The sequence below is a fragment of the Malaclemys terrapin genome, chromosome 3 (assembly GCF_027887155.1).
Source record: "Malaclemys terrapin pileata isolate rMalTer1 chromosome 3, rMalTer1.hap1, whole genome shotgun sequence".
Taxonomy (NCBI): Eukaryota; Metazoa; Chordata; order Testudines; family Emydidae; genus Malaclemys; species Malaclemys terrapin.
This window is the reverse complement of record NC_071507.1, coordinates 142,391,217-142,403,343: the sequence shown is the minus strand read 5'-3', so window position 1 is coordinate 142,403,343 and position 12,127 is coordinate 142,391,217.

The following is a 12,127-nucleotide window of genomic DNA, read 5'->3' as shown; positions in this document are numbered from 1 at the left end:
CCTTGGACAGTTCCTCTCTAGAATCCTCTGGAATCTTTCACCACATTTTTCTGAGAAGTTGACACTACACCATCAATAGGGCTGCATATATGTTGCCAACGAATGGATACATAATTCTCTACTAGTGGAAGAAAGGTCAGAAGTTGGAGCACAGACAGGAGTGGTTTTTTTACCATTGTGTCATTTAAGCCTACACAGATGAACTGTTGATAAAAACACCATCCTCTGTCTGCTACAGCTGCTATCATCAGCATAGACAAGGATTGAATGTTTGCTTTCCCGTAGGCAGCTTGTTACTGCTGATGCTGTTGATGCTCGCTGAATTTAGGAGGTTGGTATTGGCAGCCTAAATCTTCATCCATATCCCAAGGTTGGGAAATTTGCCACTGGGATATTAATCTACTTTTAAATTAATTCCTTATTAACTCCCTTTGGTTTAGTTCATCGTAGAGTCTTGGCATTGGGTATTCAGTTCCTGAATGCTGTCTGAAACCTCTCTCACTTGATAACTTTCTTCATAGGCTTAAAGGAGTGGGGAAATATACACTGCTTACAACTAGACCAGGTTGGGAATTTTTCAACGAAACCTGTATTTCTGTTGGAAAATGCCAATTTGATGAAAACAAAGCTTTTTGTAGAAAAGGGTTCATTTTGATGAGTTTCCTATTTTGGAAAAAAAAGTTTTGAAATGATCATTGTCCTTTTTTAACACATTCTCTGGATGAAAAGTTATATTTTTGGTTTGAAACAACTTTTTGTTTTGAAATTTAAGGTAATTTATATTAAAGTACAAAGGCAGAAATCAAAATCAGCAATTCTGAAATGTCTCAAACAAAATGTTTATTTAGCTTGACCTGTTCCATATACACAATTTCCACCCCAAACCAAATATATATCATTTACTTGGTTTGGGAAAAATTTCAAGGGTTTAACTTTCCATTCTGATCTAGAATAGAAATTTTTTAAAAACTTTGAACATTTTTGCAAGATGGAAAAACATTTCCCAGCTCTACTGACAATCTGTTTTTGGCCGAAATCTCAGTTCTGTTGTCCTGTCAGAATCAGTGACATTGATAGTCCTCCTCTTTCAGTATGCAGTACGGCTGGCTGGGAAACAACAATGAGGTTTTGCAAAACATTTTGAGGCCTTGAAATTTGTTTTTATTCCCATGCGGAATAAAAATGAGACCTTTCAAAACTTCACGAAAACCCATGAGTGAGAGCCCTCCCCCTTACGTTAGACTAGCCAATAGGCTGGCAGTTAGGGTTCCTGCCCTGAATCTGGGTCCTCCACATCTCTGAGTGCCCTAACCATCACCCTATTGGCTGTTCTGGGTGGGTCTGGGTCATTCTTGCACTCCAACTCAGAAGGGCTACTGATGATGTAAGACACTTTAATTGGCTGTATTTGTCTTTTTCCCTAGGCTGAGTCTGGCACATCAAATACCCTAGGCTTCTTCCATACAGATGTCTGTGTACATGATAGCAAAAAATCAGAAGCTTTTACAGGTCATTGGGTACGTTTAACCTTATTTTTAACCTGAAATCTTCCTCATTATCCGGATCTGTTCTTTTGCCAGCTCAACTGTTCATAGAAATCTTTTGTGGCTTTATCATTCATAGAGTTCAATGCATATGCCACTTCTAGGGCTTCAGCACCAGACCTCTTCATTAACAATTTACATACATTTTCAAAATTCCTTTGAGTAGCATCCAGTTAGGACTTAAACCAAATCTTTACTCTCAGTGAGCAGTTAACCTGGTAGAAGCACATTATACCTGTCTCTGTACATCCCGTGTAAGGGTTTTCAGTAGTTTCCACATACTTTTCCATTAAATAATCCACATCATAGGGGTCAGATTTGGTAATTAACTTGGATACTTTCATGACTTTTCACTGTTTCCATAAGAATCATAGTTAGAAAATCCCTGTCCTGCAAAGCATTATTGCTGTAATGACGCCACACCACTTTTATTTTTGGCATTTTTTAAATACTTGATTGTATTGGCATTTCTTCAGATAGTAATGTTTGGGGAACAAGGGTTTTATTCATAGTGCGGTTTACCTGTTGCCTAGCAATGTGTATACCTGTGTTAGAAATAGAAAATTAATATTTCCCTGGATGGCTGCCCTAGCTCAAATAATCTTTTTCTAGAGCCTTTCTATATTTCTCCCTCACTCTGGATTCTGCTTGTATTGTGAGGGTTTCGTTCCTTGTCATTATAAATTCCTGTTCTGGTTCCTACCATAAAAATTAGGGGCTTTGGACAACTTTAGTAATGTACTATTAAGACTTTGAGCTCTCACTATGAGTAGGCTCATTGTTCTGCATTCTCAGCATGACTATCTTTATTCATGTTGTGGTGGGATCCAGTTTGTCCTCTTCAGATAAGCAGGTGCCTGCTTCTTAGGTCTGATGGGCCTACAGCTATGAGGCCTTGGATAATTGTTCTTCAGATACCCACATCAAGGATATCCTAGTTCTGACCCCCATCTTGGGTTGAAATCCTGGCCCCACTGAGGTCAGTGTTAAGACTTCAAAAGGATAAAGATTTTATCCCTGTTGTTCTCTGCATCTCTCTAGGGGGTATTCACAAATCCTTGTTGTCTCTTTTCCTTTTTGAGGTGCTTAGGATAGTTGCCAACTCTGTCCACATATCTATTCAAGGAACACCATCATAGGACCTAATCACATCAGCCACACCATCAGGGGCTTGTTCACCTGCACATCTACCAATGTGATATGTGCCAGCAATGCCCCTCTGCCATGTACATTGGCCAAACTGGACAGTCGCTACTCAAAAGAATAAATGGACACAAATCAGACGTCAAGAATTATAACATTCAAAAACCAGTCGGAGAATACTTCAACCTCCCTGGTCACTCAATTACAGACCTAAAAGTCGCAATTCTCTAACAAAAAAACTTCAAAAACAGTCTCCAACGAGAAACTGCAAAACTGGAATTAATTTGCAAACTGGACACCATTAAATTAGGCTTGAATAAAGACTGGGAGTGGATGGGTCATTACACAAAGTAAAAACTATTTCCCCTTGCTAATTTTTCCCCTACTGTTACTCACACCTTCTTGTCAACTGTTTGAATTGGGCCATCCTGATTATCACTACAAAAGTTTTTTTTCTCCTTCTGATAATAGCCCACCTTATTTGATTAGTCTCGTTAGAGTTGGTATGGCAACACCAATTTTTTCATGTTCTCTGCATGTATATATATCTTCCTGCTGTATTTTCCACTGCATGCATCCAATGAAGTGGGTTTTAACCCACAAAAGCTTATACCCAAATAAATGTGTTAGTCTCTAAGGTGCTACAAGGACTCCTCGTTCTTTTTGCTGATACAGACTAACATGGCTACCACTCTGAAACCTATCTCCACTCTACCAACACTTTCAGGCTGTCTTAGGTACCAAAAGATGTTTCCTTATTGCTGGATATCTTTCTTAATGAGAGGTTTCAGAGTGGTAGCCGTGTTAGTCTGTATCAGCAAAAACAACGAGGAGTCCTTGTGCACCTTAAGACTAACATATTTATTTGGACATAAGCTTTGTTGACCTGAACCCACTTCATCATCAGATGCATGGAGTGGAAAATACAGGAGCAGGTATAAATACATGAAAAGATGGGAGTTGCCTTACCAAGTGTGAGGTCAGTCTAACGAGACAATTCAATTAACAGCAGGATACCAAGGGAGGAAAAATAACCATTTCAAACAGTTGACAAGAAGGTGTGAGTAACAGTAGGAGGAAATTAGTATTGGGGAAACCTTAACCTAATTTCCCCCTACTGTTACTCAATTTCAATGTACAATTTCAGACAGAATTATTGTCACTTATAGTGTCTGGACATACCATTTTTATGGCAGACAAAAAATAACAGACAAGACTGAATTCAGAAAGGGGCCCAAGTTACCACATTCCAGGGCACCAGGAAGTCCTTCCACCTTCCCTGATAGTTGTCACCTTCTCTGATGCCTTGGTGGGGTCCTTCAGTCCCATTCTTCGAGTTCTGGTTCAGTGTTTCTCCAGTTTGGGCCCATGTTCATTTAGGTTTTTTATATATTTCTACATTACAGGTCACTTAATTTTTATCCAACTGGCTTTTAACACATCAGCCCTTTGGGTTTAAGGTAATCTGTATGTTACTCATGTGCAATCACCCAACTTCTGTATTTTTCTGCTGGTTTTGCAGGAACTGGGTCATGTCATTTTATGTCACCCTGCCCTAGGTCTTTTCAGAAAAAGGGATTTTTTTTATTACAGGTTTGTGCATTTTTTATCTCAAAACATCCAGCACAATGTTACCTTTGTTTGTCAGCAATAACATCATCTTAAGCAGATCATCAATTCTATGTAAAAGAAGAATTGGCAAAACCACGCTTATGTCAGCAAGGCCTTGGCCGAACTGTTACCTCATCTGTACTCATTCACTGTCCATAATTACAAATGATTAAAATATGACTATTTGGCAATTGTTCATTTTTATATTACGTTATTATTGGTCAGTATAAGTTATCTCTTTAATCTATTTGTGGAGGAGAGTTTGGAAAGTATGCTATAATTCTTTAATGTCAACACTTTTTATCTTATTTAAACATGTTTTTTTTTATTCAAAGTCCAGTTTTGTTTGTGAATCTACACATAAACTTCATTAGAAATTTCCCTGGAAATGCATTTTGAGAGGTGTCTCAATGTTAGGGCCTTGACATAATTGCTTTTAATGGTAACCAACAAGGCAATACTTTGTTGTCTCAGCTGCCTGCTTCCTAGATGGTGTAATTGTGATTGTCTCTAGTTATTTGTTCTTCTTTTTTTCCCTCCCAGGTGGTGCTGATATCCGAGCAATACAGATAAGCAAGCGAAGGGAAAAAAGTTATGTTTTGAGGCTTGCTTAAAATTTGCTCTCTCAGTTTTGATGGTTTGTTTTTTAATTCTACTTTTTTGTTCATCTTATAGGTCAGAGTAATTTCCTTTGCCAGCATACAACTCTCAGCCTAATTCTTCTCTCATGCTGCGTAAATCAGGAGCAACTCCATTGTTGCCAGTGGAGTTACACCAGTTTTAAATTGGTGTAAGTGAGAGAAAAATCAGGTCCTCGGAATTTTAATGAGTTTCTAAACTTATCCAAATAGGGTATTTTGTACTAGTTTGGAATATGATAGTTAAAGGACTTAAAAGAGACAAAGGCTGTTGAATCAGTGGACTCTTTATAGGAGTCTCAGAATCTGTACAAGGTAGCTTATAAAGAAAAAAATCTTGATGCTCATTTTAACACTTTGTTTTCTGGAAATAAACACCACCGCCATCCATGACGGTGATTACTTGCCCTCATATAGAGCTATTTGAACCACAGCAACTGTTCACATGCCCTCATAGGTACTCAGAAATCCTACTAGTTGATATTCTGTAGGGCTGTACCTGTTTTATTTCTCCTTTCTAGAGTTTTTAACCATTGCACCCCAGGTGAAATAGCACAGACAAGCTCCAGCCAAATTGCAATATACAGTAGAGAAGGAGATTTTTTTTATTTTTTATTTTAAAAATTCAGTTTAAAATATAGACTATGGTACAACTTAATCACATGTGTTTTTCATATACATATCTCATTGTACATCATTTAAATAATGGAAATACTACCATAGGAAAGTGGAGACACCCAACAATATATTCACTTTTACACTCCTAAATAGGAAAATCCGAAAGGCAGGTTTTTTGAATTCTGCATTTCCAGATGCTTCTGCAGTCCCCAGATAGCTGTGCATTGTTTAATTAATCGTCTCCTAGACTTAGCACAGCCATTCGTCAATTTCAATTACGTCCCTTCACACAACATTTAATTTAAGAGTCCATAAATTCCATGTAGGGTTTTCCAGACATAGCCTCCAGAAATTAAATTTGGCTTGTCATACATCCAACACACAGCACCCTAGATTCTGATCTCAGTTACAGGACTACAACACTGGAGAAACGCCATTGAAATCAGTAGAATCTTATTTTCTGGTGCACCTCTTCCATATTCCAAGAGTGTGTGTGTGTGGGGAAAGCTTTCCCCTTTCTAGATACATTTCAGCTACTACATCCCAGATAGCTTTGGAAAATGCCCAGCCAGAAATTGGTGGTGCTGAACAAGCAGGGTGTCCAGGAGCGGAGTGAGCCACTCAAACACTTTTGAGGGGTGGGGGCCATAATGGGATGGGGACTGGTGGGTGTGCGTGCAAATAGATTGTAAAGGTTTGGAGGACTACTTTGATTGTAATGGAGAAGAAGAAGAGGAAATACAATAGAGATCTATGGGTTAATGAATGGTATAGAGGAAGTCAGCTGGGCTCTCTTACATTTTTCACTAAAAGTATCATAGAGCATTCCAAAATTAAATGTTGGCCAATGGAAAATGTAGTGAAGAGAAGCAAATGGTCTTCATGCAACATAAAATTAACGCGCTTAGTTCACTACCATTGGCTATTACTGAAGGAGATCTTAGTATTATATTCAAATACGGATTTTAGAGACAGGAAGACTCTGAAATTTCATTGGCTAAGATAAAAAATTATAAGGGTTGTCAGTCTAGAGGCTTCAGGGCGCACATTGTTTAATAGCAAGTAGGAATAAATTTCATTCTTCATTCACCCCCATATAATATCACACAGCTGTTGTTATTTGTTGTCACAATAGCACTATTGTGTTAGGCACTGCACAAAAAAATAAGTGACACCCCTTGTCCTGAAAGTCTTATTCTGGGTGCAAAGAGGAAGGATGATTTAGTGGTCATTCGCCTGGGATTCAGGAGACCCGATTTCAGTTTCTTACACTGCCACAGACTTCCTGTGTGACCTTGGGCAGTTGCCTAGCCTCTGTGCCTCAATTGCCTATCTGTAAAATGGGGATAATAGCACTTCCTTCTCTCAGAAGAATGTTGTGAGGATAAATCTGCTAAAGATTCTGTGGTGTTCAGATCACATGGTAGTGAGCCCATATAAGTAGCTTAGGTAAAGAGATTTATCCAAAGTCACATGGCAAAGCCAGGGATAGAACCCAGGTATTTTGACTCCAAGCCAGTGTCTTGTCTACTACACAATATTGACAAGTGAAGTTAGGTCCCTTAGTGTGATCTTATGTGTACCTCTGAATCATTTGGCATTGACCATTGTAAGATAAGATACCAGCTTTGATGAATGATTTGCTATGATCCAGAAAGGCAATTACCGAGTTTTTGAATGGGGAATTTAATTTTTTTTTTCACTTTGCCAGAATGTAGAAGTTTCAACATAGATTGTTCCTAACAAACCAGTTTATAGAACATTCCTACCAAACCAGCATCTTTGTGGTACTGTGGGTGTATGTTACTGTACAGTGTCATCTTCCTTTGAAAAGCATCGCAAGCCACTTACAGAAGCGTGGCTATTCTGCAATGTGCTTTTTGGGGGAGACAGGGGCAGGAGCAAGTTGTGGTTCAGTGTTACACAGATATCCAAAATGTTCCCCTATAATGGTTTTGTCGAGATTTTGAGATATCTATGTTTGAGAAATACGATGCTCCTGGAAGTGCTGTAATTTAACATATGTGGAAAAATTCAGTTCTTCTGGGGCATTATAAAACTTTTATCCTGCAAGCCTAATCCTGTTAAGCACCAGTATTGAACAGACTCTCCATAGCTTGGGAGAATACCCAGTAACTCTTAACGAAGGCTGGTGCTAGGCACTGTATCTGCTGTGCCACATTTCACTTAAGCTATACCTAAACTGGGTTTTCCAGGTTTGTCTACACTGAGTCAGTGCACAGCAAGCCACAGTATGAATCTGCAGTGCACTAGACTGCTGGACGCTAACTGGCTGTGTACACGCTGCTCTCGGGCACTAAAAGTTCCGTAGTGCACTTTGACGTTCTGCTCTTTCAAATGTGAGGATGTAAAAGTGCATTGTGGATCTTTTCATGACCAGTAGCAGGGGCCACATAGCCATTTAGTGCGCAGCAAGCTAGCATGTTGTGGATTCACACCCTGACTTGACCTAGAGTAACTCACCACAGAGCTCCGAGCTGCGGTGAGCTGTTCACCATATTTGGACTCTGGTAAATTACCCCATGTAGGTTTGCATGAATAATGAACACTCTGCTTTCTTCACCATTCTCACTCCTAGCTGACATGTCACTTCCTTGGTGCTGAATATACCTAATCCTTTTTACAGAGGCCTTGTCTACACGCAGAGAAAGAGTTGTTAGAATAGCTATACTGGCAAAAGTTCCCAGCAGAGACTCAACTTATAGACAAAAGGGGTCTGTTGCTGGCATAGCATAAACAAGTTTCTGAATGGAATAAGCTATACTGGCAAAAAGGATTTTTTTTTTTTTGCCAGTAAAACTGAATCTAGACTAGGGCTTTTGCCGGCATAGCTACGTCACTTATGGGTTTGATTTCCCTCCCCCCACATCTTCTCAGATCAGGGCCGAGGGAGACTCTAGAAACTATCGCTGAAAGCACTCGTGTTGTCCCACTTGGATGATATTAGTCAAGTTGGTGTAAAAGACAAGCCAGTCACCTTGAAGAAAGCACTAGAAAAGGCTGGATTTTTCTATGAAATAATTCTATCATCTGACGCTGAAAACAGGAACCAGAACTAAAGGTGACAAAAGATATTTTTATTTTGAAGATTTGAGATGGTTGTCGCTAAAACGTATGGATAAAAAGGAGGGGCGGAGCAGGATCTGCAGCAGGCGGAAGGAGAGGCAAGAGCATGGTTTTAAATGAGCCTCTCTACAACATTGCCAATGGTCTTTATGCAGTGTCTCAAAAAGAAAAGCAGCCGCCTCTGGACACCGCACGAAGCCAGAAACTTGCAGGTTTAATGATTCCCAGCTTTAAAAAAAAAAAAGAGAGAGAGAATTTGCACAACAGATTTTCTAAGCTGTCATATCAGTCTAAGTTCTATGACTTCAAATGATTTCCTTCACTGAAGTTTGCTAATCTAAAGCGAGCCTTTACTGGAGTTATTCAGGGGGTGGAGGAGTCTCTTCCCCAACTCTGCTAAGGGTCCCCCGTCCTATCTGTATTCTCTGGCACATATACAACCTGGATCTCTTGCTTTGTCTTAGTTATCCCTTCTGTTTTCCTTGTTCTGTATTTGTCCTCGTCTCCTCTCTTCCCTCATCTTGTCCCAATCAGCTCATTTCCTTCTCTCATGCTACACTTCATCCCCTTCTACTCCATGGCTCTCTATAGCAAGCCTTAATACTCTCACTGCCATCCATGTCCCCTCACTTTATACTGCTCCATGACTTGTCTTTAGTCACTTGTGGTGCATCTTATCATGTTTTAGCATCCAATGGGGCACCCCACATGTATCTGTTGTCCTCAGAGCTGGGGCATTCTCTTCCCCTGCATTTTAACTTTTGAAAAGTTAATGCAGTGTTTGGGTGTCAGAAAAAGTGGAAAGCCAGGCTTGTTAAGGCACAGGGCTGAGGGCACTGTGAGACTGGTGGGTTGTTTAATATCACAGAATCTGAACACTACATTATAAAAGAGAAGAGGATTACTCAACACATCAGAACTAAGTTTTGTAGCATTTATTTTCTGGGGAGGACAGGTGATTGGAGACAGAAGGACATGGTGTGAGAAGCTAGCCAGGCATACATCAGAGTCTCCATGCTAAAAATGGCAGCTAGCAAAACAGGAAAATGGTACAACAAAGGGACTACAGGAACAAATAAAACCAGAGGCATCTACATATCAGGGTTATCCCATGCAGCATAGGCCACTAAAATAATGAGGAAAATCATGAATTAAATATGATTTCTTCAGATTAAATTAGATCTCTGATGGGGGAGCAGGGAACAAGGAGGGAAAAAGAAGAAAACTAAAAGCATGAAAACTAAAACAGTTGAAAAAAACTCAAATATTCTGAGGATGCAGGTTAAAAGCCATTTTTCCCCTCATTTTGATTATGTTCATGCAAAGTAACTCATTGCTGTCAATGGAACTGTACACACAGAGCTACTCCTCTGAAGTAACATGTTAGGATTTTCACTTGCAAAGCCCATATGTCCCAATGATTTTTGCAAGTACCAATATTGGCATTTGTGTGCACACAATGGTTAGACTTTTTGAAGTATAGGTGCAGATGTTTGCACTTGGAAATTGTGAGTGCATATATGTAGGTGGGCAGTTGTGTGTGCACGTCTGAAATCTAGGGGCTGAAAATATGCCCTGTATCAAATATATCTGTAGCATCAGGGTGGGTGCTTTTCATAGAGAGAGACAATGCCCTCCTTAACACTGAAAACAGGAAATGTTGCAACGTTTTGGAGCCTTTTAGGATTAAAACCTTATTTATTGCTGGTTACAAGTGCTTTACACAGTTGAAGACAATCAGGTTGACTAAAGTGAGGGTAAATCGAAATCCATTTTGATTAATGCTGGTTAGAAGAGCTATGGACACTTTAAGAAGATTACAGAATTTTATCCAGGAGATGAGAATTAAATGGATCCAATGGCTGCTCCACCATGTAGAAGCAGATAAAAGTATTTGACGGAGTATTGTGAAGTTATCTGAGCATTGGAGATGGTTGGAATGGGAGAAAAGTTTCAAAATAAATTCTGTACCATCTTCTTCAGTGATATTATATGATTATGATGTAATCATAACATATTTTATGCAAGATAAGTCATGTGAGGTGTCATTAGAAAGGTTATGATTTACTGAATATGATTATCCTGTTTGTATGTATCTTTTTGTATTTGAAGTTAGGAATATTGACTACATATCTGTATTACAAATGTGTCTACACCAAGGGAACACCCACTAGACAAAATGCTTTCATTCTGAAAATCTGGCTGGGAATGGCCCATTCAGGTTGAATGGCCATTAGAGAAAACAATAGGCCTTAAAAGAAGCCTATCTCCTACCTGGGGGCCTTCCTGAGGATGCTGCAGACAGCCTCAGACTCATGGCTGCTGTGACACTACAGGGACATGTGACCAGGTTACCTGGTGCTAGACTCTATCTTGCAATATCAGTGTTTTTCCACTGACTGGCATGGGAACCAAGTTTTGAAACAAAGGGTTCCCACCATATACAAAACTATTTAAGGCAGGGGAGTGGCATCATCATGGAGTTCTTCACTGACTCCCCACCCTAAGGCCTGGTCCCCACTAACCCCCCACTTCGGACTAAGGTACGCAAATTCAGCTACGTTAATAATGTAGCTGAATTCGAAGTACCTTAGTCCGAACTTACCGCGGGTCCAGACGCGGCAGGGAGGCTCCCCCGTCAATGCCGCGTACTCCTCTCGCCGAGCTGGAGTACCGGCGTTGACGGCGAGCACTTCCGGGATCGATCCCAGAACATCGATTGCCTGCCGCCGGACCCTCCGGTAAGTGTAGACGTACCCTAAGAGTCCTAGAAACACCTGAGGAAGAGAGACTAAACTAGGGGAAGAGCTGGACCCAGGCTAAAGGGATCTTTAGCCTGTGAATGGAACACCTGGGGATTCTGAGCTGTAATCAATTGCAGCTTGCCCCTTAAGAATCTGCAGCATGCTTGTATCATCACTTAGGGTTAGGGTGACCAGATGTCCCGATTTTATAGGGACAGTCCTGATTTTTGGGTCTTTTTCTTATATAGGCTCCTATTACCTCCCACCCCCATCCCGATTTTTCACATTTTCTGTCTGGTCATCCTACTTAGGGTGAGGATCTGCTCTTCATATCTGATCTCTTTAGTATATTAAGCTTAAATTGCGTTTTTGTTTATTTGCTAGGTAATCTGCTTTGATCCATTTGCTATCCCTTCTAATCACTTAGAATCTATCATTTGTAGTTAATAAAGTTGTTTTTGCTTTGTCTAAAACCAGTGTGTGGGAGTTATAACTCAGGGCAGAAAGTTGTTGTATATTTCTCTCCACATTGAGGGAGGGGACGAATTTAATGAGCTTCCGCTATACAGTTCCCTGTGCAGCGCAAGACTGTATAATTTTTGTTTTACACTGAAGATGGAAGTACGTACCTGAGTACCTGGGAAGTTCCTTAGCTGCAGCCTAACCATGCAGAGCTGGTCATAGCATCTGCATATAACTGCAGCTGGGTGTGTCATACCTATATGTGTGCCGGTGAACATGC